This window comes from Perca fluviatilis, chromosome 11, assembly GCF_010015445.1.
Source record: "Perca fluviatilis chromosome 11, GENO_Pfluv_1.0, whole genome shotgun sequence".
Classification (NCBI taxonomy): domain Eukaryota; kingdom Metazoa; phylum Chordata; class Actinopteri; order Perciformes; family Percidae; genus Perca; species Perca fluviatilis.
Genome location: NC_053122.1, coordinates 28,562,688 through 28,589,515, shown reverse-complemented (window position 1 = coordinate 28,589,515; position 26,828 = coordinate 28,562,688). Strand labels below are relative to the sequence as shown.

The 26,828-nt window shown below is 42.4% G+C and overlaps 1 protein-coding gene across 2 annotated transcripts in view; it reads left to right on the top strand.

The window, feature by feature from the left end:
• The window catches only part of LOC120568715 (SPRY domain-containing SOCS box protein 4-like), a 91,198-nt gene that overhangs the window by 629 nt on the left and 63,741 nt on the right, over positions 1–26,828 (top strand). Inside the window, exon 1 of one of the 2 annotated variants that reach the window (XM_039816397.1) lies at positions 18,035–18,241. The exons of the other annotated variant lie outside the window; for it this stretch is intronic. The gene's annotated coding sequence lies outside the window, so the exon portion shown is untranslated. Of the gene's footprint in view, positions 1–18,034; positions 18,242–26,828 lie in introns of those variants that run through there. 2 annotated transcript variants of the gene reach the window in all.

Sequence of the window (26,828 nt, the reverse complement as noted above, 5' to 3'; positions counted from 1 at the left end):
GTGAGTGAGTCTGTGGATGCATTTATAAGTCAGCAATGCTTGCATTAGGAATCAGAAGAGACCTTAGATTCAAGAAGTTTACCAGTGGTTTCCAACATTTATGGCCTGTGACCCTCTAAAGTGAAGCAATCTCGTACCTGTGTACGGTCCTCCTTGTCACAGGTGGGTTTGTCTGTGTTGTCAGTAGAGGTAAAACAATATATGCCACAATAAAAGAGCAAAGCTTAGAAAGAAAGTCAAAACAGAAACATCTTGTAACGTCTCTGATTTATCTTGTGTCGTCTTAGGGGGTTGGTCAAAATAAAATGACCATTGTTTCAAATTGATTAACTTTGAATGACCAACATTGGCTGTTTTTATAAGCCTAAAGATGCGTAATAGGCTAGTAATAGAGAGTTCTAGGTGTCTCTGTATATACTATTTTGTAAAGTAACAATGCGCCTTTCCTTGCAGTACTCTATGTGTGATCTATTCTCTCTGTGGCTACACCTTGACATTTAAGCCGCCTACACATGATAGGCGGCAACAAAAAAACTTACTCAGCTAAGATGGGTACGGTGGCAGGGCCGTGGAAAAAGGCGAGCAGATGGTAAGAGCAGGGAGGGGAGGACAGGAAAGAGGAGTACAGAGAGATGGAGTGTAAAAAAAGAGCAGAGGAGAAGGATCAGAGTGTAAGAAGAGGAAAGGTGTAAGAGAGAGATCCGTGGAAACATGGGGTACTCCCTCCCTTCTCCCATGTACCAGGTGCACCATTGCTTCATTTGGTTTAATGACAAGTAATGGGCAACTGTGTGTGTGTTTTGTGGTGTTTTTTTTGGTGGGGGGGGGGGGGGAGAGAGTGGGGAGGGGGGGGGGGGGGGGGGGTGTGTGGGGGGGGGGAGGGGGGGGGAGAGGGGGGGGGGGGGGGGAGGGGAGAGAGAGAGAGAGGGGGGAAGAGAGGGGGGAGGAGGGATGGTATTGGTGTAAGAAAGGGGGGGGGTTTTGGGGGGGGGGGGGGGGGGTGGTTGTTTGGGGGTGGGTTGTGTTGTGAAAAGGGGGGGGGGGGGGGGGGGGGGGAGAGAGGGGGGGGGGGGAGGGGGGGGGGGGGGGGGGGGGGGGTTTTTTTTTTTGGGCGGGGGTCATTTATCTGTCTGCTGGATCTGACCCACCGCTCACTATGGGGGCTCAGTCTGCTCACATGCATCTCCACTTACTGCCTGTAGGTAGGCTACATCTCAGGTCGTTAAAGCACAATTGCGGCGCAAAATGAACCTAGGGGTTAATAACATATGTGTACCGAGTCAAGTGTTCTCTGGGATCTGTTTTCATGCTAATCGAATGCGTCTCCAGCTTTTAACAAGCTACTGCAAAACCGGTGGTTACCTGCTAACGCTAGCTTTTGGTGCACTTGGTAAATCCATTGACATATATAAAATGGACCAACCGATCCCGTTGCTCTGGACGGAGACCTGAGAAGGATTTTAGAAGCACTTTTCCGGTGATGGCTGAGCGTTACTGCGCAGCCTCCAGCTGAGCGAGACGACGTAGATGTGACGTGAAAAACCTGTCTGAAAGTTGGAAGTCTTCTGGTAGCTGTGCCAAGAGAAATCTCAATCATTCCCAATCTTGCAGAGATGGAGAGCGTAGGTATAAGGAGATAACATTGGCACAGGCTAATTATTGCTAAGTAAAATGGTAGTTAACATCAGTAATTCAACTTAAACAGCTAATGTGAGTCGAAACTGCCTGTAAGCTTCTCCTGTACTGTACGGGAATTTCTCTACTGTGCAACAGTAAGCCGCATGGTCATAGGGCTGGGCGATAGGGAGAAAATCAGATATCACGATATTCTTGACCAAATACCTCAATATCGATATTGCACCGATATTCTAGGGTTGACAATTGGTGCTTTAACAAAATATCTTCACACTTAGATTTTAGATAAATAATCATCAGTAATGTGACCATAATGTCTAAGTGGGGAAAAGGCAAATAATAGAACAGCTAAAACTGGTAGGTTCAGAAAAGTACATCACTTTACTCTAATGCAGCCTTTAAAACCAGGAAAAGACAACACTTATGTCATATCATGATATAACGATATCCAAAATCTAAGACAATATCTAGTCTCATATCACAATATTGATATAATATCGATATATTGCCCAGCCCTATGTGGTCATGACACAATCGTTAGCCTATTTTTACAAAAACGTCTGCTAAGGAGCCATAACGTTAAGGTAAAAGGTAATGGAGCCTTTTATACATTGTCGTGTTTCTTTAGAAATAAACAATGGACAAATAGAGTCTTTAAACGCTTCAGATGGAAAGTTCTTCGCTGTCAAAGTGGCGCCAAAATGAATGGCAGTCAATGGAATGCTAACGGGAGGTGATGGCTTGTTAGCATCAAAATGGTGCCATAGGAGCTACGCGTTCCGAGGAGAAGCTTACCCCCTTAGGTAAATTACTACTTCTATACCACTAACAAGGCTCAAAATAGCACCACACTTCAACGGTAGCATAATGAGGGACCCTACATGCAAACCGAAGCATTGAGAACTTTGTAAGTGTACAGACAGTTTATTAAAAAGATAGATTATAAAGACTGTAGCGTTTGTGTTTACATTCGGGCGCCATCTTGGAAAACAGTCATGAGCAGTCGAACCACGAACGCCGTGCAACCAGTAACCAGTAACATAGCTCAAACACAGCGTTCACATATGTTATTAACCCCTTGGTTCATTTTGCGCCGGAATTGTCCTTTAAGTTGCATCCACGTTTCCTCCACTTGCTTCCCTTCCTCGCGTCTTAGTCTGTCCAACCAAGGGAAGCACGGGAGAGACGCAAGGAAACGAGTAAATGTGTTTTTAGAGGCATGAGACGTCCTATCTTCTGAAGCGTCACGTGAATTCGTCACCTGTATGGATGGAGTTAACAACGGCTTTCAGCTGCAAGGCTTCAGGTAAGGCTGCTCTTGTGTATCCTCGATCATATAGCTTCTCAGAGATCCCTCCTCCATCCTCGGGGCAGGAATAAGAGCTTTGAGAAGGCCTTCACGAAGGAGGGCCAGAACAACTTCCGGTTCGAGCAGCAAGGACCTATCAAATAAGAGAACTGAGATTTAGCCTGGGTCTCTTTTTCGTTCGCTTTCATCTTCTATCCACACTTCCCTACTTTCCATTAATTCTTCTTCTGCTTCCACAGCACTTCCCCTGGTATTCCCTGCACATTTCCCAAACATTATGTTGCATCCACCTTCCCCGCCTGCCTTTTTCCATAACGTTTTTTGTCTTCTGTCCACATCTTTGCGCCGCCTGTTCTTCTTTTTCTGCCTCTTCAGCTCTTGAACTCACTGACACTTTAACTATTTACTGTAAACACACTACCGTTGTAAAATAACAAAACAAACACACTTTAAGTATTTTAAAAAATTTTCTTTCATTGCGTCAACTTACACGTACACTCCTTTGTCCCCTTTATCCCTCCAAAGGGACTAATAAGCAGCATTATGAGTCAGTGTGCGGAGATTGGCAGATGGGATTCAGCTCATAGGCCAGATAAGGGTTTCTTACTCAGCTGTGTCTTATCACACCCTGTCGCTGCTACTCAAACTGCTACTGACTGGCATTATGTATAGAGCGGTAAAAAATCTTAAACTGAGATAGTGGAAGTTGTGCCTGAAGCATGTTGGAGTAGTCCCTGTGCAGAAGGGTGCCAATGATGTCAGAGTACTAATTTAAATGCAGAGATGGGCAATTTTTTCGGGGAAGTTCTCAAAGGCAACGTCCAGCAAGGAGTTGACTCAGTGTTATCAGTGGATGTTTGGCATTTGAAGTCATGCTAGTGACGTGGCTCTAGGGATGGCGTTGATGGTTGGTCAGTCAGTTGGTTGGTCTGTCCACCACTTTGGTCCAAACTTTAATATCTCAATAACTCATGGTTAGATTTTATATAAAATTTGCAGTATACACATTAATGCCTCCCTTAGGATGGATTTTAATAACTGGGGTCTCCTTAACTTTTCATCTAGCAGCAATTCTTCTTTTTCTTGGGTCTGTAATTTCTGAATATTTTATTTTATTTCTAAATTTTCTGGAAACAACTATGGAATTTGGTACTAATAAATAGGGTGATGGGAACATCCTTAAAAATGTCAGTATGAACCCAAGTAAATATTATTTAATTATATATTTATAATTAGAAACGTTATGCTCCATATATGTTGAATTGTATGCCTCCCTGATGACACAGATGGGCAGATGGGAGTGAGAATAGATTTATATTCAGCAGCCTTTTCTTAAGTCAGTGATAGACTGCTGAGGTTACACACACACACACACACACACACACACACACACACACACACACACACACACACACACACACACACACACAGACACACACACACACAAAAATACAAAGACGTCAGTCAAGGAAAACAGCACTCTTAGCATTGCTGCGCTCTAAAGTCAATGACATCAGCGGCTATTGAGAAAAACAAACAGGAAGACCATGTGTTCCGCTCCCCCTGTCTGCCAGGTACTTAAGTGTCTAAATGCAGTGTGTGTGTGTGTGTGTGTGTGTGTGTGTTGTGCCTACTGATGCAGTGGTGACTCACAGAGGCCATTACAATGACAGGATAACTCAAGTAAGTGTGCACTTTACAGTAACAGTGGCAGATGTCCTCCTGGTGACTGGCAGTCCAGTGAGTGGCTGATATGTCATGTATTCCTGAAAAATCTGTTGTGTGCAACTTTACTGGTGTGTTTTAGCTTGCTCATCAGTTTATCGGGGCGAGGGTTGATGCTGCTTGTCATCTTGTTGCCATCCTGCGTGATATGCATCAGTTTGTCAAGGAAAGATTGCATCAGTGTGAGTCGTTAATCAATGTGCCCCTCATGAGGAATGGAGCCTGACAAGGTAGCAGTGGAGTTTGGAGCCCTTGGGGAGACAACAGGGGACATGAAATCATTAGTGTTGTGGCAAACAGACCTTAGTTAACAGCTAATGTCCTCTCCATCATTATCATCATCATCATAATCATCATCATAATCATCATCATCATCATCATCATCATCATCATCGCTCATTTCTAGGACTGGGTACCGAATTCAAAACTTTTTAGGCACCTACCAAATGTTGCTACTTAGTATAAGATAATATACAGTACATAAGACTTTATTGATCCCACAATAGGGAAAATTGGGTATTGCGTATCGGAAAATGCCATGTCATTCAATAACAAATTTCAATACCTAAGGAGCAAATCTCATCAGCGTCAGTGTGCCATTAGTCTATATCCACGACGTTTAATTTCCGGGATTGCTCCGTTCTCGCCAGAAATTCCACCTGATGTCCCTCTTTTCAGCCAGATGTCCGTTACCTTATTATTAACTTATTTCAATTTACCAATATATTAACGTTTTAAAGTACATAAATATATAATAAGTAAACCTAAGTCACTTAGCGATCACGTGCAGTAAATGGTCAATATGCTTTTACATTTTGGTGAGCCTCAGTTGACACATTATGTGGAACCGACATGAGGAACAGAAATTTGCGTTCTAATCCGGTCCGATTCCTACCGGTTGTGGAACACAGTGGAACCGGGTTTCGGTCTCCAACCCCACTCAAGACGATTGTGATTGGTTTAAAGAAATGCCAATAAACCCGAGCACGTTTTTCTTTCATCCCGGTATTCTCGGAATGCTGTGTGGACTAGCCAGACCCTCCTCCGCAGCACCGTGGAGGAAGGTCTGGCAAAGCGAGAGTAGTGAGCCAATAATCATACAGAATGCTAAATACCAAGCTCTAACAAAGCTTGTGATTGGCTGTCTAATGTGACAAGTTGTAGAGACATGCAGGAAAAAAACTTTTATGTTACAGAGACGGGGGCTCACCTAGTAAGAGCTGAAAAATAAATAAAAAGATTTGTGCCGTAATGTTGTAATTTCTTTTTGTTATAATGGATTTTATAAAACGATACCCAGCCCTACTCATTTCACCTTGTCGTGTCCCATCTTATCACGCATCGTTTGGCTTCCTGTCGGTCCCAATCATCTCGTCTTGACATCTTGTCTGATCTGATTGGAAGTTTGGTTTCTGGAGAGGAAGGAGGGCTGCACAGTGGAAGTAGAGGTGTGCCTCATTTACATATAAATGACAGTCGTGTCTGAGGTGCTGTGCTCTCGCTCATTTGTCATCTTGCGCTCATTCAGTGTCCGTGTATGTGTGTGTGTGTGTGTTCCTCCACAACATTGAAGTGTGTCTTTTCTCCTGTCTGTGTGTGTCAGTGCAGCACCATTATGAGTCAATGTGGACAATCAGCTCTGAATCAGCTGCCTCATACTGCTGACTGCCTGTGGTTTCATAGCGACTATCCGATGGCTTTTCCAGTTGGATACATTCAATTGACTCATCCTGGAATTTAAAGCAGGCATGTGATCATTTTGGCCAGAGTGAAAAACTTGAGGGAAATGCGAGTGGTGAGGGTATATTCACTGATGCTACGTTTACACGTGGCCGGCTATTTTCATAAACGGACATTTCAACCTCTCCGTTTTCAAAAATAACATCGTGCACAGCGGTCAGTTTTCAGAAAAGTGTTTGTTTACATGTACCCGTGTATATATGCCGTAAATGCAGGAGTTTTGAGAAAGACTCTGTTTCAGAGGCAAATTCTCCGTTTGCGTGTAAACGAAGGGTACAAACGAAGGGAAATGTCTACATTTGTAAAAATAACCATGTACGTGTAAACGGGGTCTGATGCAGTATGCTCTGGGTGAACAACAAATGTCTGATTGGATGATGCAAGTTTCTTTTGTTTTACAAAAAGGAAACAATAGAATTTCCCGCCAGAGACTCTCTAGCCTCGAAGTCTTCTCGCGTATCATCTCAGAGTGTTTTTGTAACAGGAATCGTTGCTGGCTTCTCTGACTATAAACCCCAAATAGACCAGGCAGCACTCTTATACTCTTAGGAATGGTTACCACACTAATATTAGATGTAATATTAGATTTGTCCTTCTTAAAGGAAATGAGTTGAACCCAGGGCTGTGATGCTTGTGGTAAAGGAGCCAATGACACTTTATTTTTTTACTGTAAATCAGCCTTAGAGCTGAGATATGGCCAACATAATGATAGCACAGTAATTTGAAATGTTAATGTTTAAAACGATAATAAAAAATTGTCATACAAAAACAACAACTATTCTATTTAGGTCAAAGTATACTTTTATTATCCCAGAGTTGGGAAGAGTACCATCAGAGCTCCCTGATAACAAGTATGCATTATATGGTCATGCTTTTAATATGATACAAGAAACACTTTGTGAAATATGCTTGCATTCTTCAGTTCTCTTTTTTATTTTTTACTCAACTACTTGCATAACTTTTCGTGTGAACAATGGAAGGCAACAGACTGTCTGACCTCACCCCCGCTGTAGGAGCTCGTCTTTCACTGTGGCTACTCGGAATGGCTGTAAACACCTTTGCCCTGTTTGAAGCATACTGAGACCCTTAGCGTTAGCACTCATCATGTGCGTGCTTTTTGGTTTTGAATATAGAAGTCGAATCAAAGCAACAGGAGTTGGTAGTTGTAGTAGACTGCATGATGAGTAGGTGTTGTAGTGTTTTAGCGGACCACTCACTAAATCATCTGGGGAAAATCTTTTACTGAACAAACCTGTATGAGCCAAATGAGATCAGTCACTTACAGGTCGACCCCTGATGTCAACCTTAGTGCATTTTTTTTTATTTTTTGGCCTAGCAGATACTCCAAGCCAAAAATGGAATAAACTGAAGGAGTCTTCTTTCTTGACATCATCACAAAAACAAGTACTGCCATAACCGATTATTGATTTTGATTTGATTTTGCCCACAGTGACTTTGTGACACTATAGCTCCATATATCCATCCACGACCACCGATTATCAGCGTGACATCATATAGCATAATTTCCATTCCTAACGGAGAGTGATTTGTGTATCAGCTTGTTTGCTTTTTTGCTTATTCACTAGAGGTGTGAATCTTAACTGATCTCCCGATTCGATTACGATTATCATGTCAGCGATTCAATTCGATTCGATGTCTCGATGCATCACGATGCGTCAAATCAATTAAAGCCATGTAGGATATTTAATTCATAGCTTTTCAAGCTTCAAAAACAAAACATGCTGCAGTGCTCTAATACTAAATAAATTGGATATATAAAACTACAGCACTGAGCACATGGCACTTCCTGAATGTGCAAAACATAACAGAATATGTAAAAAGAAATGTTGTTAGGCATACAATAATTGTAAACAGAAATAATCGATTATGAGCCTGCCGATTATCGATGCAGCATCGTCCATGTCCACGATTCGATGCATCGATTATTTGATTAATTTCAACACCTCTATTATTCACGCTTGAAGGTAGCGGTCCATGTCAAATTAAGCAACTTTTAGTGCAAAAAAACAAAGGCAAAGTTTTCTTTTCATTCAAATTATATTGCAGCGATGATGACTCTAGAAATAGTTTCCAGCATCTCGGGCTTGGATGGCAGAACCGCACGACACTGTTGACATTATCTGCTAATTCTATGGGGGAAGCTGTGTTTAAAAAAGTGTGAGGGCATTTCCTTCGCTGCCTCCCGCTCTCTTTCTGTCTTTGTCTCTCTCCGTCTATTTTCTGGCCATAATTACAGAGCTCATGAAAGCGTTTAGAGTCTCATGAATATTTAGGTCTTGGAGGGGAAGTGTCAGGGGAGCCCCATGTGTGGCTGGTCTGCCCTAATTATGGAGATAGGCCTCCACATGCTCGCTCGCTCACTCACTCACACGCACACATGCACGCACGCACGCACGCACGCACACCACACACACACACATACACACACACACACACAAATAAGGAGAAAGACCAGAAAATGATCAAAAGCTGGCAATTTGGGAAAAGTTAATATAGGCTTAAACAAATGTATAATTACACACACACACACACACACACACACACACAGCAGGGAAATAATAATGGCACGGCTGGTTGTGCCTTGCAGCTGCTCTGTCTGCTCCCTATTGTTTAATAGTGAGCTAATGATGGACAAGGTGTATGTGTGTTTAACTCTGGAGGCTTTAAGTTTTTTATAAATGCCATGTCATGCTAAATCATGGCAAGGATGTACAGGAGTGTTACCCATTGACTCTGGGATGGGCACCCTTGAGTCAAGGGACTGAAAAGAAGGAGGGAGTCATGCTTTTTGGCTGGAGAAAGCTGGAGAGGAAGGGGTGCATGAACAGAACTATGCAGACACAGTGAGAAAGGAGGAAAATAGGAAGCCGGGAGGAATAAAAGGTGGATGAGACAAATACGATGGAAGGAAAAGTGGAAGGAGCAAGTTTGTGGGAGGGTGGGAGGACTGAGAGAGGAAAGAGAAGGTAAGGAGGACTTTGTGTGTGTGTGTGTGTGTGTGTGTGTGTGTGTGTGTGTGTGTGTGTGTGTGTGTGTGTGTGTGTGTGTGTGTGTGTGTGTGAAGAGAGAGAGAGAGAGAGAGAGGAAGAAGACGGCGAGAAAGAAGCAAACGAGAAAGGAAGAGAGTTTGCATGTTGAAGGAGGCTAGTATTGTAATGAGTCATTTCAGACAGGGAGGCTGGTGGAGGATGGAGGTAACTGGTGAGAAGAGAGGTGTAAGGAAATGTGGGAGAACGATGAGAGACCTAAGGAGCATATGAGGAGGATAAGAGAAGAGGGAGTACACTGGAGTGTGTCAGTGCAGATGGTGATGTCTCTGTAAAGGTGAGAAGCGAGGGTGGTGAATTTAAACATGTTTAGTCCCAGAATAGAGACTGGCATGATAATATAAATGATTCATTGCGGCAGTTAGGTGTACGTACTGTGTTTTAAAAATTCATAATGCTTACATACTGTCGCCGAACTGAGATCCAGAGTTAGAAATGGTCCCTTAGGCTACCATTCACATTAGCATTTATTACTGTGAGATCAGAGCAAATTTAACTAAGCTGCTTCGCCTCAGATACCGGATCACTGAATTACTTTAAAGTCCACACGGCAAATTAAAGGACAAACCAATATAAAGTGTCCTTATACACGTCACCTCAAAATCCCCCATAGTCGTTGTGCGAAGGGCACAGCACATAATTTTCACACGCCTCAAACCATTCAGTGATACCTCATGCACAGTATGGAAACATCTGTATTTGTTATGTTTAATCACTCATTTATTCAGGCTGTTCCTTTGCTTTGTCACCTATCTGTGTATTTAAAGTAGGCTGTTTGACACTCGTGACTTGTAAACACAACTTGCAAAGTTGCACCCTGCTCTCAAGCTCAACCAAAGACAAGAACTGCGTGAAATGTGTCTTTACACTTGTCTGATAGGGGTATTAAACACAGTGGGAAAAGTAATATAAAAATAAGTAAGTAAATAACCGGAATGGGAAAATTACGTTGGTTAGAAGTTCAGAATTTTCTTAACTAATCGATTCATCGTCCAGCCCTACGTTCACGTCAACATCCAAGTCGATAATGACGAGATATTTTGACTTTTCTGAAAGCTCAGATATATTCGACTGAAAAACGAGAGAATAGGGATGCCTCACTCACATAAGCTAAAGACGGTTGTTAAAGGTAATTAAACACATTTAATGGATATAGTGTTATTTTGTCAATACCCCGTATTCAGTTCAGCTCAGTTACTTTACTATCCCAGATGGGAAACCTCATTTGGTGCAGTACAAATAAACCAAAAGACAATAATACAAAATAAAGTAGTACAAAAATGTTTCCTGTACAATATACAGAACCCAATAAACATAATACTACAGAGGCAATCTCTAATAATTGTAACCCTTGCTATACAAACTCTGTGATTATACAACTGCCTTGAGTCCTTTGACGTCAACGCTTGCAAGTCGTAAACATGGAAATCTTTCCCATCCCATATCACAGGAACAAGGCTTAAGCAAAGACCATATTGAGTTGCATCATGGGAAATTAAGGACTGAGTGTTGTAGGAGCTTGACCCATAACAGGGACTTGAAGTCAGGATATCTGCTGCTTCTGTTATGACTATGCTTTAAAAAAATCTGCCTCTTGTGAATCGCCCATTTTTATGGAAGTGCCATATTATTTCACTGGAGTAACCCTTTAAATTCAGGATAATAATAGAGATAAATGATCACAATATCCATAAAGTGGATTCATACCATGTGAAAGCCTGATGTAGCCTAGCTCATTGTTATAATGTTCTGAGGACCAGTGATGGAGCCCTGGACTTGTGACTCAACTTGGACTTGCGCACTGCGGACTTGGACTCGGACTTGAGGATTTATGAAATTGAATTCAAGCATTCATGAAATAGGACTCGGAAGTTGGATGAAGTTTCCGACTACTTTTATGTGGCAGTACTCGAGTCCGACTCACGTCACTGTTCTCTGGCCTCGAGACTAAACACGGACTCGGAGTTAGGTAATGGTGACTTGATTCGGACTCAAGTCAACTCAATCCAGACTTCTTTGGTGACTCTGACTTGGACTTGGACTCAGATGCTGGGGACTTTAGACTTGACTCGGACGCAAACACTGGGGACTCTAGACTTGACTCGGACGCAAACACTGGGGACTCTAGACTTGACTCGGACTCAAACACTGGGGACTCTAGACTTGGCTCGGACTTGAACACTGGGGACTCTAGACTTGGCTTGGACTTGAACACTGGGGACTCTAGACTTGGCTCGGACTCGAACACTGGGGACTAGACTCGACTACAACACTGGCAGAGAACAGAGTGAGTGGAAATAAAGTGGCAACATCTTTTTGCTCATGGCAGCATCCAGACATCAAAGACGCCTGGGTAGCTCACCTGCTAGAGCGCACACCCATATACAGAGGCTCAGTCCACAATGGTTCGGTTCCGACCTGCGGCCCTTTGCGGTCTATTTATCCTCTTTCATGTCTGGAGCTGTCCTGAAAAAAAAAAAAAAAGCTAATTTCTCTTCTAACAGTTAAATATCCGCAACAGACCGGGAAGTTCTGTCGTCCAGCCGTTTGAGCGCAGTGGTCACGACAGGAGATCAGGCTCGTCTCGCCGCAGCCATGCGTGCGCTTTCATCAGGCCACTTCACAGCCCTCTGAGCGGAAACCAGACCACCAACACGTGCTGTGAAGGCATGCCGCCACACACACACAACACACACACACACACACACACACACACACACACACACACACGTGTCAGCACCACTTATAACAGACCACAGTTTGATGAGGTGTGTCACCGGTCTGCAAGGAGTGGAGCCCACTCTGTGTGTGTGTGTGTGTGTGTGTGTGTGTGTGAGTGTGTGAGTGGGTGAGCGTGTGAGAGAGAGAGAGAGACAGAGGGAGAGAACTGGTTAGCAGTTAGTAATCACTTAATCACATATTAGCAATCACTGTTCATCAGCCAACTCCAGACAGTCACTGCACTGGACGGGCTTCTAATGTCATTCAGCAGCTGTGTGTTTATGAATATTCATGTGCGTGTATATTGTGAGCTGCCAGTGGAAGGCAAAAGTAATGTATTTATTTATACATCTTTATGTTTACGTCTGCATGCTTTATATTAGCTGAGAATTGAAATGAATAAATATTCCAGCTTGCAGCTTGTCAGAACGCCTTCAAAGTGTTTGTGTCCTCAGCGCTGTGAATCACCAGGTTTCATATTTTGTTGGGATGCTTTTTCCACTATTTCTTTCTATTTTTCAGTGGGTATTTGTTAAGCAAGAGAAGGAGAAGTAGTAGTCGTAATGAAAATGTCAAATACTACTCTCTCTCACACACATAACCATTTAGCTGTCAGTGCAGTTGAAAGGAAATGGCCCTGGAAATTGGCATGTTCTCAATAGTGGGAAAACAGGCCCTGCAGTGGGCTTTGATTACCACAGTGTGTGGTGTGTAGGAGTCCAGTCACAACTTCATGTGATTCATGCGGACAGTGTTGTTACCAGTGGGCTACCTGCAGTATGTAAAAGAATGCGTAATTTAGAAGACTTTCTGTTTGGGGTGGAGATGTGCAGATTGCGTGCGGCCCTGCTAACATATTATCACTAATACATGTATATCATCAGCTTTCAAGATGATATGGCAAAGTTGTTAGCAAACCGTTTCTTATTTGTACATCCAGCAGATACAGAACAACAATACTTGGAGTCGTATTTGTGCCCACCTGACATATGTAATGGTAATCGGGTTTGTTGTGACTTTTGTAATGTATTGGATTGCTTTTTAGATGGAAACGTTTAATGATATTGGCCACTCATTTTAGTTGATCTCACCAGCACATACCTCCTCATCCTCCCTCCTTCCGTTTGCTAAAGAAGAGAACTCTCTCTCCATGCCATCCCTTTGTTTGCTTCAGGGACCGAACATACAATTTCCTTGACTGCTGTTTTGTTGTGGTAAAACAAAAATGGTACTAGAATCGGTTCTAAAGAATTGTCTTCCTCCTGTATTATTAGCTGCGACTTTGTCTTTGTTTTGGATTTCACCACCAGTATTATTTCCAGCATCATCTCATCTAAGAGGAAAGACCTCCAAGCGTGGTATTTGCACCCAGCTATGCTTTCTACAGCTTTTAAGCAACACACCAAACTCAATTTGATAATAAGTGCACTGGAGCTCTCAGAGAACACTTAGAACAGAAGCACCATGTCATCTCAGTCAGCTTTACTACCGAATACTGTGTGTGTGCAAGAGACAGAGGGAAAAAGAAAGTGAGAGGAGAGGAGAAAAAGACACTTCCTCTTGTGGGGGATAACAAGAGATAAAGAGGACTCAGTGAGGCAAATGTGTGTGAACAAGCAGAAGAATGAGTTAGAGAGAATATTTATATGTGAGAGATAGATAAAAACATATTGCGATAGATGGAAGGGGCATGAGGTTCACATTAAAGGGAGAGCATCCCCCACCTTTTTAATTTATTCATTCAATCATTTTTGTTTTTCATTAAGCAAGGATCTGGGTCAGACACCGGAGTGTGTGTGTGTGTGTGTGTGTGTGGGGAGGTGTAAGAGAGAAGAAGAAAAAAGATAAGGACAGATGTTTCAACGAAGACTGAATGAGGCTGTTTGCAGATGACTGGGCACATGCAGGATATAACAGACAGGTACAGTGTTGTGAAGACAGACTGGCATTCAGAGAGACAGACATGTGTGCACCAGCTGTTTGTCATCTTCCTTTCCACGGCCCCCGTGGTCAGAAACCAACAGGTGTTTGTTCATTCAAATGACAGACAATTTAACCCTGTTTCCACCAACATGTGTGTGTATTTATTTATTTTAACATGTGTAAACCTGCTAAAAATAGCCGACATACTGCTTCCCCAATGCCAGTAGTCTGTTATTTTTCTAGTGTGTCACTTTCGACATTACAAACGCACTTTTCCTGCTACAGCTTTCCGATACAGTGCACACAACTGCAAACTCTGCCTGTACATTCACTGGATATCGTTGCTTATAAACTTCCACTCTCCTCCGCTCAGAGCGTAAAGAGAGACAGAGAGACGGAGACAGCAGGAGTGCAGATTAGAGCTAAAACAATGAGTCAAATAATCCACTGGTCAATCGTTGCTTAAACTATTAAACCATTTTGATAACCGATTTATCGTTTGAGCCAACTTTCAAGCAGAAATATCAAGTATTTGTTGGTTTCACCTTCTCAAATGTGACATATCTGTTTTCTGACATCAAACATCCCTCAATTGTTCAATTTTTTTGCTTAAACAAACCAAAAGGCTGACTCACACAGGACTTTTTGTCTTTATTTGTGGTTAGAGGATCAGTAGCCAATTCAAGTGTACAAAGGTAGTTTCAAATATAGTGAGTTAAAGCTCTAAATTGGTATGTTCTGTGTTTGTCAACTGTGCTGCTGATTTCCTTGTTAGCTGGATCCATGAACTGGCCAGATCTGACAGACAGGAGTATCCTGTGCATGAAGTGCCGGTACTTGTAGAGATTTTTTTTTTTTTTTTATGTGGACGAGAACCTTGCCAGCGTCACATAATCGAAAATTCCTGGCGTAATATATGTCTTTTATAGTGGAGAGTGGCCCCAGGGAAATATTTGGTCCATTCAAAGTGGGAAGGAGAAGAGGGAAAATGACAGGGAGATGGAGCGATGAGGAAAGCAGGAGAGGTATGGAAACGATGGAGAAGATAAGAAGCTCATTATTCTGTTCCTATATTTGGCTCTCCATATCCCCCACTCTTACTCTCACGCACACAGTGGAGACATCCTCTGTGTAGGCCTACATCCTACCGAACGGGTCGCCTGCACGCCCGTCTGTGTGTGCGCCTCCCCAGTACTTCTGTAGTTGTCATGGCAACCTTAGATCGTCTGACATATGAGGGTGTTTTCAGTGAGGTTCATGTATAATGAGCCGAGGTCTTTTGTTTCCAGAAGAAGATATTCATCAGGCTGACCTTTCCCCTCTCCGGAGCAGATAAGCTCTGTGAATGTATGCGACTCTTTCTGCTGCTGCAGTGAGTTTTACTCACTCCTCTTTGTTTGTAACGGCCCTCGTCTCATCGCAGCGAGGCCCGGGCATCATTTGACTTGCCAGCACGAAACTGAAATGCATCCCTTGGTGCTTTTAGTGTTTGAATGTTTACTGACGCTCTCACCCACCGCTGCTAGTGTTGACTTTTTAGTTTTGCCTGTGGGAGAAGGGAGACTGCGATTTACACACGCACAATAATCCGATTAGCGGCCCTTATCCGGGCTCCATATGTGTAAAGAACGATTTCATTTCTATTTAAATTTCCATGCATGTAGGGCAGACTGAATAATACTGACCACATTAAACCATTCACAGCAGAGTATGGGCTGGGTTACACTAGGCGCGGTAAAAAGCCGGGGATGGGGATAACGGTGCACATTTTGTAACAAATGTAAAAAGAGAACCGGAGAGTTCAAAGTTCAAATCCTCCACACAGCTGGCCAATGACAGTGTGAAGTTAGTGTGCATGTCATAACGTTGGTTTCAGAAAGTTACAAAATGGACGGACACAGACCAAACAAATGAAACCAACATTGTTTTATTGAACAAATTGAACATTGAATTTAATTTAAAAAGGACCCACTAAAAAGTAAACACTAAAAAAAAGAATGAGTTACATTTTAAAGTGCAGTTTTTCTATTTTCTTTTAACTAACACAAAAATCTCTGAGTGTCTTTCGCGATATGTCGCAGCCTTTCGCAATGTGTTTATTGCGCCAGTTGATATTGCGATGGCGATTAAAAAAACCATATATCGTGCAGCCCTAATTAAAATCAAAGACATTATCAGAGTTATCCTGAGTGTTAGTCCCATGTATCAGTCAAGCTCCCAAAAACACTTGGTCCTACATCTCCCATTGTGCAACTCAATAGCATATTTCATCTTTGGAACTCCTTGCCCAAGTTTGTAATATGTTAAACATTTGTAGTCTTCAAGCCTAAACGGAGATATCAGGGCTAGGGATCGACCGATACTGGGTTTTCAAAGCCGATACCGATTATTAGTAGTTATAAAACTATTTGGAACCGATATGCATTTACAGTGAAAATTAATATCTTTATGTCAAAATTAAGATTTTGGGATGTTACAAACTCCAACAAAAAAGTTTGTTTAAATGCTTTAAGCAATTATTTAACAAATTAGAAACTTTCGCCAAAATCCACAGTAAGAGAGAGTCAGATAGTGTTGTGGCAGGACATTTAGTCAGACTCAGTGGTGAGTGAAACTGAAGCAGAGGGACAGACGTAGAACTGTAGACGAGCCAAAGTATTTTAATGAATTAACTCTATCGGTTATCAGGCAAATGAAATGCCGATACAGATAATCTGCAAACTGCCAAAAAAAAAAGGCCCGATAATCGGCCATGGCCATTAATCGGTCTATCCCTAATCAGGTCACAAAAAACATTAAACAACATTATGCATTATTACAGGGTGAATAGTAAACGGATCTTCATGTGTGAAATCGGTGGAGTGTCCCGATTTTATCCCGATCCTTGTTTTGTGGATCATCTCACAAAAATGCTTCAGCTAGCCCTATTGGGACTCTCAGTGCGATTAAGGTGTTTAGATGTGAAAATGGCTCTTAAAGCAAAATTGCAATATGTAGCAACTTCTATCATAGAGCAACACTGCTTGACAGTTTTACAGGTGCACGCACAAGGAATCACAGACACGAGAGGTCAGACAGGTTTTCAACACAGGAAGTCCCTGGATCCTGGAAGGAAAAGCACCATTTATCACTATACAAAACAAATGACTGATGCTATCTGCTTCTATGAGAAAAAGCCGGCGGATCGAAGTGAAACTTCATCACCTGCTTAACCCTTGTGTTGTCCTCAGGTCAAATTTGACCCGTTTTCTAAGTTTTTTCAAATCAGAAATATGGATTTCTTCCAACCAAACTGGCCCCAAAATAACTTGGATGCATGCATGTACAGTACGTTGTATGGAACCCATACAAAATTCTTCACAGGTAAAGTTAAAGATGACATACCTTGAATTTTGAAGTTTGAAGTTTTATTCAATTTTATAGCATTTCAAAAATATATATATATATTTAAATGGTTGTAAAACAGTATCCTGACTAAACTTTGACATTTAAACCAGTCTGTGATTCACTCAATATCCTCTGATCTTAACTATTAGTCAAAATAATTCATAATTTCTGTTTTTTTCAAACTTAAAACTTAGGTATAATGTCATTTAAATTAGGTTTATTGACCATCAATAAAAAAAAAAAAGTGTCAACATTTAATTTTTTTTTTAAAGCTACAAAAAGCCGCCAAAAAAGGTTCATTTTCAATTTTGACCCGGAAGGACATGAAGTTCATGGTCGATGGGAAGACAACACAGGGGTTGATATCAGAGCAGTGGTTTGAATGCGAATGCAGAATAAGTGAGAGTAGGACAGACGAGGGAGAGTGTTGGAGAGGTCAGGACAGCGGGACACACTGACAGACAGTGAGTGGCAGAGGGCCGCTAATCCCAGAGTAAAGTAGATTACTGTAGCGGCTTGGCGCTCCGTCCCAGCCTGTCTGGAGGAAATGGAGCTGCCATAAACTGCTAAATTGCTGCGGGCTGAGAAACTGCTGGCTGTGCTGATGTGTTGACCAGAATGCTCGATGCTCAGTATCACTCAGCTCCACTCTGAAGTCCTCGACTCTTCTTGAACCCGTCTGTCATCTCCTACGTGTCACTTTACCTGCTGCAGAGACCTGCTGTCGTACAAGGTCTGTCTGTGTTACTCTAGTATAGTGTGTGGTTGTGTGGGTGTGTGGGTGCGTGTGGTTGTGTGGGTGCGTGTGTTGTTGCAAAGAGCCCCTGCAGTACTGAACAACTTGTGTTTATGTAGGTTAATGTCTTCCTAGTCGTGTCCTCTTCTGACAGCTAGGTGAGAAAGGGGAGAGAGATGGGGAAGACATGCAGGAAATCGTCACAGGTCGGATTCGAACCCTTGACCTCTGCATCCAGGCATAAACCTCTCAGGCATAAACCTCTCTACCCACTGAGTCAGCCCGGCCACAAACTATTGAGATTTTAAACATTTCCCTGAATGACTGCCTTTTTTTGTCATGCCCAGATTGACTAACTTTCATTTTTGACAAACACATTTTCTTCCCTATGTCTCTCCTTTTGCAAAATATGTATACAAAGTATACAATGTACATGCAGTGGACAAACTGTGCTTGCAGCTAATAACAATTTAGCATGAAGTGCAACAATACCACGTGTGTCTCTCTTTATATGTCAATTTTCATTACAAAGTTATAATACAACAACCCTTGTGTTGTATTGTAACTTTGTAATGAAAATGGGCTTACTTTTTTAGCAAAAATGAATATACTTAAAAAAACCTTTTTTTGCAAAAATAGCATGAGAGGTAATCAAAAAAGCATAATATAGTAAACCTAAAGACTAAATTGTAAATCTCAGCTCAAACGTGGATTAAACATGTGCTGTCACACTTAATTGTTCATGTTGGATACACATTTTCTGAATCTTAAAGGGACCCTATGGCGTTTTTGACCACTAGCAGCCCTAAAATATATTCAAAGGATCAGCATTCGCAAATGTTAGGCCTCAAGGATACATTTGTTTTTGGTGAGAAACAGTAAATGTAACACAGAAACTTTGTCCGCAGGGTCATTTTAATCCTCGTAAAAGTATGAATAGTCATTTGTTCAAAAACAGCTTGTCATTTTAACTTTTTTCTCTGCTGTAAAAAAAAGTTTTTTTAAGAGCCCCTATTTTACTCCTTTTCAGCGTCATATTTAGAATAGGGGTAGTAGGGGTCTACCAGAATAGGTTTACATGCTTTGATGTTCAAAAAATATTATGTTTCTCATACTGCCCATTGCTGCCCATCGCCTTCCCAAAAAGCCCAGTCTGCTCTGATTGGTCAGCTGGCCCACTCTGTTGTGATTGGTCAACCAAATTTAAACAAGCTACTGGGCGGGCTGTACTTGCTCTGGCAGGACCAATGGGCAGCACGTATGAAAAACTGGGCTGGCTTTCTAAATCAGGGACATCACTAATTGAGGAATTTCAAACAGGAATGTGGGCGAGAAAGCTCCATTGGGAATGAAGTGTTTCTTTACATTGTACATCTATTACATACACAAAAAAACTATTTAACACACTAAAAGGGAAAATCCAAAAAAGCATAATAGGGGCTCTTTAAATCAACCTTAAATGGCTTTCACATTTGTTTGTTGAATGTCCAAATTACTTATTCGTTTGTGATCTTCACTTGACAATCAAAATGTTGTGGTTATTTGAGTAGCACGTGGCCATGAACAATAGTTGGCAGCCTATGGCAGACGAAAGATGCTGCATGTGTTCCGGCTTTGAATTATAGGTACAAACGAGGTATCATTATAACATAGTTACACCTCTGGTTCGCCAACATATAAACACGCACGAAATGTTGACTCAGCGAGGATGTCAGCGGCGCTGTCATCACCCGGTATGACAACACAACAGTGCATGTCACCCCGTGTGACAAGGCTTATAGCAGCACAGCATGACATGCGGAAAATCGTTATGAAACTTGGGGGTTGATGGGAACTTTAAACGCAGCTGTAAAAGACAGATTTTATGACCTACTGCCACACAGTGTCTGAAAGCACAGCACCGCAAAGATGAAGGGAAAGGCAGTGAGGAAATTAAACTTGTGTAAGTACAGGAGTCTGTGTGTGTGTCTATATATATTTGTACATTTACTGAGTGCAATCATGACAACTTAGTATCCGTGTCTCGTTTATTGATGACTAACAACCCTGTAATCCACATTGACCTTTCACTTTTGTGCAGACGTGAATAAAGACGTGTCCATGTGGACTGATTGCTGGATAAGGTGCACTGTGAACAGGAATTCTGCAGGATTTCAGTCCTTAAAGGTCCCATGGCATGACAATTTCACTTTATGAGTTTTTTTTAACATTAATATAAGTTCCCCTAGCCTGCCTATGGTCCCCCAGTGGCTAGAAATGGTGATATGTGTAAACCGAGCCCTGGGTATCCTGCTCTGCCTTTTGAGAAAATGAAAGCTCAGATGGACCAATCTAGAATCTTTCTCCTTATGAGGTCATAAGGAGCAAGATTACCTCCCCTTTCTCTGCTTTGCCCACCCAGAGAATTTGGCCCACCCATGAGAAAGAGAGAGACATCATGGCTTTCAAACGAGCAAAGTGGCATTTGGTCAAGGCCACAACCCCTCCCTCCACCTTGCCCCCCCTCTCTCCTCCTCAATAGCATGTAAAGTTACAGACACAGAAATGGCACATCCTGAGGAAAGCTCATTGTGGGACTGGCTCTAGTGGCTGTAATTCTGCACCAAGGCTGAATTTCGGGAAAGAGACTTCAGACTACAGTATTAGGGGACCACTGAGGGCTTTATAAAAGTATCCAAAAAGAAGCATGCCATGGGACCTTTAACATCATTTAAAAAAAGTACAATCGCTGAACCCATGAGCAATTGTGGCAATAGTTCTCAGGTGACTGAATGAATGAGTTATGATCCTAGTGGCCTCGGCTACGTCTATTCTACTACGTTTTAGGTTACAAACGAATATCTTTTGCTACTTTTACGCCTCGTTTTCACACTACTCCAGCGTTTCAGAGCCCTGTAAAACGGAGACATTTGGAAACACTGCTGCCCCCGTTTTGGTTTGAAAACTCTGAGGTTGCTTTGTAGTCTAGACAGGCATACATAGACCTTTGGAAACAATGATACACGTCAGTCAGTCTTATCGGTTAGATAGGCTTACATACCTTTCAGTAAGAGTTTCACCTCGTCATCGGTCATAGCAAATACATCTATTGCTCTGCTACCGGAGCTAAAACTCTTGTGTGTGTGTGTGTGTGTGTTTTTCGTCTCAATACGGCGCTTAAAAATGAAAACATAGTAGTGTAGATGTAGCCTCAGTGTTGATTTTACACTCACGCGCGCACATTAACTCAGGTTTTGCTGTACAGAAATGTGTTTCCATAACACGTGTGTGGTCACAGTTTGTTCATATCTTGCACGGCAATATTTAACGATGCTTGACAAGAGATAAAAGTAAATCTGTTAAACCATTTCAGTGTGATAGTGAAGGATTCAAAGCCCTCTGCTTATCTGTCCAGCAGCGTGTCAACGTGTGTGTGTGTGTGTAGTAGAGATAATACACCTAGATCTTATGACTAGCTCTGTCTCTGTCTGATTGTCTGTCTGCCTGACTCTGACCTGTTTTGAAATCACGACTCAGATTTCAAATCAATGGTGGATACAGTAGAAAAATGCCATATCCATGTGCAATTGTTATAGTTACCATGTGGGCTGATGTATGAGGTGCAGACACAATGACTAGCAGATGTGTCTGCACTTGGCTGCTGTGAGGAGACAATGCTGGACGCGTGCCCGTGTGGTTTGTGAGATCTCATTTCCTGTAGCATCTTCAGAGTTTTGGGACCTTGAGGTGAAATGAAAGATGAGTAGATTTCACACAGTATAAAATGTTCATATGTCATGTTCATACATGTGAACCATGTCGATAATAAAATGTAGTCTGTGGCACGAGCCACAAAAAAACATTAAGTCTGTAAAAACAGCATATCTAGTAGAGACAGCAGCGTGCTAGAAGCAATTTGATGTTGGGGACACATTGTTTTTTTTCCATCCCTGTGGAAAGCTACTGTGTATTGCCTTATGGGCTGCACAACTTATCGTTTTTTTTTTAATCGTCATCACAATATCAACTGGCTTAATAAACACATCGCTAAAGGCATGGGGTACTTTCCATAAAATCATCTCTCTATGCAAATCATACTAGCTATTAGGCTAACTGACATAAAACCATGCCAATCTCTAGGTATGGTGAAGGCTATGTGATGATGTGGGGCTATTTTAATTCCAAAGACCAAGGGAACTTTATCAGGATGCATAGTATCCTGGATCCATGAAATAACTGGCCTTTAAAAATAAAAATCTGCCTGCCTCTATGGGAATTTAACATAGGGGTGTACTGACGTTTGTTTCCAGCGGTTTAGACATTATGGCTGTGTGTTGATTTATTTTGAGGGGACAGCACATTAACAGTGTTATACAAGCTGTAAACTTAATACTTTACATTGTAGCGAAGTGTAATTTCTTCAGAGTTGTCCCATTAAAAGATATAATGAAATATTTACTAAAATGTGAGGGGTGTACTCACTTTTGTGAGATACTCTAAATTTACAATTTTTTCATTTAATTTCATTTAGACATACTTCTTTCAGGCTGGCCAGTAAAAGGGATTTACCAATACTACTTTACTACAACTGATCCAGACACTAAGTCTTTTTACTAAATGTTTCAGCTGTACAGTATGTGACCCATTTCTTTTGCCAAACAGCACAAACTTTCTCATTAGCTGGGGTGTCTTTTAAGCTAGTGTGTTTTAGCACTAGAACCTAAATGGCAGTGTCAGCGCTGATGTGTCTGTAGCTGTAATGTAATCAGCGCTTTAGAGTGACGATCTTAAATCTGTTGAGATTCTCTGCACATGTTGCCCATCCCCTGTCTAATTGAAGGATTTGGCCTTTATAAGACATTTAATCGACAAATGGTGCATCAATGTAATGAGAGTCTGCAATCAGTTTGAATTTGTGGGCTTTTCTCGCTCTCTGGGTTGGAGACGGCCAGCTATCAAAAGCCGATCTGTTGTGTGTGTGTGTGTTTGTGTGTGTGTGTGTGTGTGTGTGTGTGTGTTAATGATTTACGGTCTCTGTGGGACTCTGAGAGGAGGACTCGGCACGTGGCAGCGAGGGGTCAGCAATGACAGACGCAGACCAGCAGATGTTAGAGAAAAAAGGGGGGGGGGCGCGGAGACGGGAGGGGCACAGAGGGGGGAGACGAAAGGAAGAAGATTGGCAGTGGAAAACATAGTGGGAGGAGTGGAGAGGGAGTTGCTGGATTGATGGATGGATGGGCAGAGATAGAGGAGATGTGGCACACAGAGAGAGGGTAGAGATGAAGGGCTAGAGGAAGAGGGGAGGGGGGTGAGAAAGAAACCATCAGGCAGCTGTAAAAGAGCAAAGGAGGGACATAAACTCAACTGAAATCAAATTGAAACATCAGTTGTGCACACACTAAGCCAGTGTTGAAAAGAGATTTTTTTTTTTTGTGAAAATGCTGACTGTTAACAGGAAAACGCAGACACATGATCGTCATGTGATCTCAGGCCTCTTATTGTCACGTGAAGTGTTTTTGAAAACTGACTTGCTGACTGGCTCTGTTATTCAGACTTTTAAATAGCAAACACTCCTGCAAACATAGTTTGGTGGAGATTTGGTAATTGACAGGCTTTATTAAGGTGGAGTCTGCCATTCTGGGAAAATATTGTTGATATTTCAATCGGGAGAGACTTCATTGACAGGTTAGAATAAGGTTATTCATCGCATGATGCACAAGGTTGAATGCCGATTAGACTCCATCGCTATATACATTTTTTATAAGGGGTAGAGAAGCCATGAGAAGACAGGAATGTCCTCCTGATGGAGTATAGACACTGGTGGTGGTAAAGGAAGCCTGAAGATCTGGATAGATGTTATGGGAGCGGGGCTTCTGGTGGAGGACCCCTGGGTGCTGGGAATGATGATGACTGGAGGTGAACGGGGTGAAGGAGGGTTGCTCGATTTGCCTGAAATGACAACTGACGGCGGCAGAGAGGAGGACAGATTTAAAGCGGGGATGCAATGATGTGATTGGCTCATGGAAATCATGGCAAATTCTGGTTGGTTTAACTGAAGAGTGAACGCCCAGAATCAGCTGATCAGATTAGGAAAGAGAGAAAGGAGAATGAAAGCAAAGTCTTCCTGAATGAACTTACGCTGAGCTTCATTTGAACCCAACACCCAAACAAATACACCCTCTTCCGTCAGCGCTCCTTTCTTTGTACTGTCCCTCTCGCTCCCACTGCCTTTCTCTTTATACATATACGGCCTTTCCCCGGTCCTGTGCACAAGCAACAACGCAGCTGTTGCTGTTTTGCTGAAATGTTGTGGTGTGACTCAGTCCAAGCCACTTTTGTTTCCCACTTACAGAGCTAGGCGCTGTCCGTGAACTGCGTGGAGATGTTCGCTGAAATGGACAAAACGTGTATTGGATTAGAATCGTATACTCCACTTTTAAGTGTCTTACAAAAGATAAATAGAAGTGTGAACTGCTTTCAGATGTGTGTGTAGTAGTGAAGACATGGCCTTTATAAAGAGAGAGCGGTGTATTGTGCAGAGAGCAAGGTGCATACATGATACCCAGTGACAGTGTAATTGAAGAGCTAGAAAGAGAGCGAAAACTGCACGTGTGCTGTACAAAGTGAAGCTGTGACTCACTTAGAGAGCTTTCCTCTAATGAAACAAGACATGGAAAGGTTGTGTTTTAATGGAGGGAGAGAGGGGAAATGAAAGCAGCAGATCGCCGTCTGTCTGTCCCTCCTGCTGCCTCCATTAACCATCATTGATTGTGCAGCCAGGCTTAATTAATGCCTACCTGCTGTACTCAGATGGCCAGCATCTGTATCGATGTACGTGTGTAAGGAGGAGTAGAGTGCCTGTGTGTTTCAGTCAGCCTTTCTTTGAGTGTGAGTGTTATTGTCTTCTCATCTTATGAATGTCTTCACCGGCTGAGAAAGATGAGGACATTGCTCCTTTTAAGGGGCTCTTATAGGTTGAAGACGGTGAAGGTTTGGTGTAAATATTAGATTTTGTATTAGATTTGAGTTTGATATGGGCTAAATTAAGGTTAACATGTGTTCATGGTTAGGATTAAAATAGTCTCACATTGCCAGCCCTATCTCCACAGCGCTGTTGAGTACAGTCTGGCTAGACCACACATCCATTCTGGGATAGTAGAAAAGAACGCTCTGGGTTGTTTGTATAGGTAAAGGCGAGGTCAGTGACTCAAGTCTTTTCTGTGTGTTCCGTGCCGTCGTCAGTCTGAGGAGCTGTCGGCCTTCATTTGGGCCGATTTGACATGTTGAATTGGAAGGCGGGCAGTCGGACTCAGCGGCCAATCTGATTGGTGGAGCGCTAACCCGGAAATGACGAAGCGGGATGAGCGGGATGAGCCTGACTAACGCTAACTACCTGCCAACATTTGGTTTTCAAAATCCGGGAGATTTGTGCGGGGGCATGACGGCGCGACCGGGCGGGGTGGTTACTGTTAAGTGTACTGTAAGTCTGTGCTACCAACATTGCCATCTTGAGTTCAGCTTGCCTCCCGTTTTCTGCAATGGTGCCGCTGTGTTTTAATGTGCTGGGTAATGTCATTTTCAATGCGACACACCTTACAAAAAGCGTGGAGGTTGTCGATATGACTAGGTAAGATGCAAGTCAATTGTTGCGCCCAACACTGTTGAAATTTACAGCTATATATCAATTTCTTTGCGGGAACACCACCTTCACCTGCCATTTTTATCTGCTTACTTTCAGGTCTGAACTTTCCGCGAAGCTTGCGCAGAGATCAACTGTGCAACTGGGTTGAAAATTGTATATGGTGTGTGGATTGTGTGAATAGGATGCGCTTCATACAAGATCTGGCAACTGGTCAACATTAGACAAACATATTGGTCCGATAATTTATAAAGGCCTTTGGGCCATGCAAATTAAGGGAGTTTCCCGGGAGAAATATCAAACCGGGATGGGTCCGGGAGATAGGGCTAAAAAAACGTGAGAAACCCGGTAAAAACGTGAGTGTTGGCAGCTATGGACTAACGGCTCTCAAAATCTGACGAAAATCTTTTAAACTGACCTTTGTCAATCTGAAATGAAGACAGATTCAGCAACTGCATGGCCTGTTTCTCGCTTAAAATGTGTTCAGAAACACGTTTCGGTGAACTATCTTCGTAAAATATGAGATCGTATTCTCTATTATTATGTGTATAATAATATTGGAGGGAAAGGGAAACACAGCTTGGACGGGGATGCTGTTTGGCTTTTCACAAGTTTAGACAGCTAGCTAACGCTACGCCGACGTTTGCTAACGTTAGCGCAACAGCATTAGCCTAGACTGCTAGTTAAATACCGGTATTACCATTGCCTTCGGAGCTGCGTCCACATTGTCAGCATAAGACATGTGGCGTTAGTGCTCCTTTTGTATCATACATTTATTGAATGAAATATTAAGCTTCGCTCCTACGAAATAGGTGTTTTTTTTTGTAACATTACACACAAAGCTAACTGGCTATAGTTAGCCTGTACGTATGCTAGCGGGATTAGCTAACGTTGCGTAGCCAGCCAGCAACTTCGGCAATCGGCAGTAGTTTCGGCGAGCTAACCACGACAGTATGTCGCCCACAA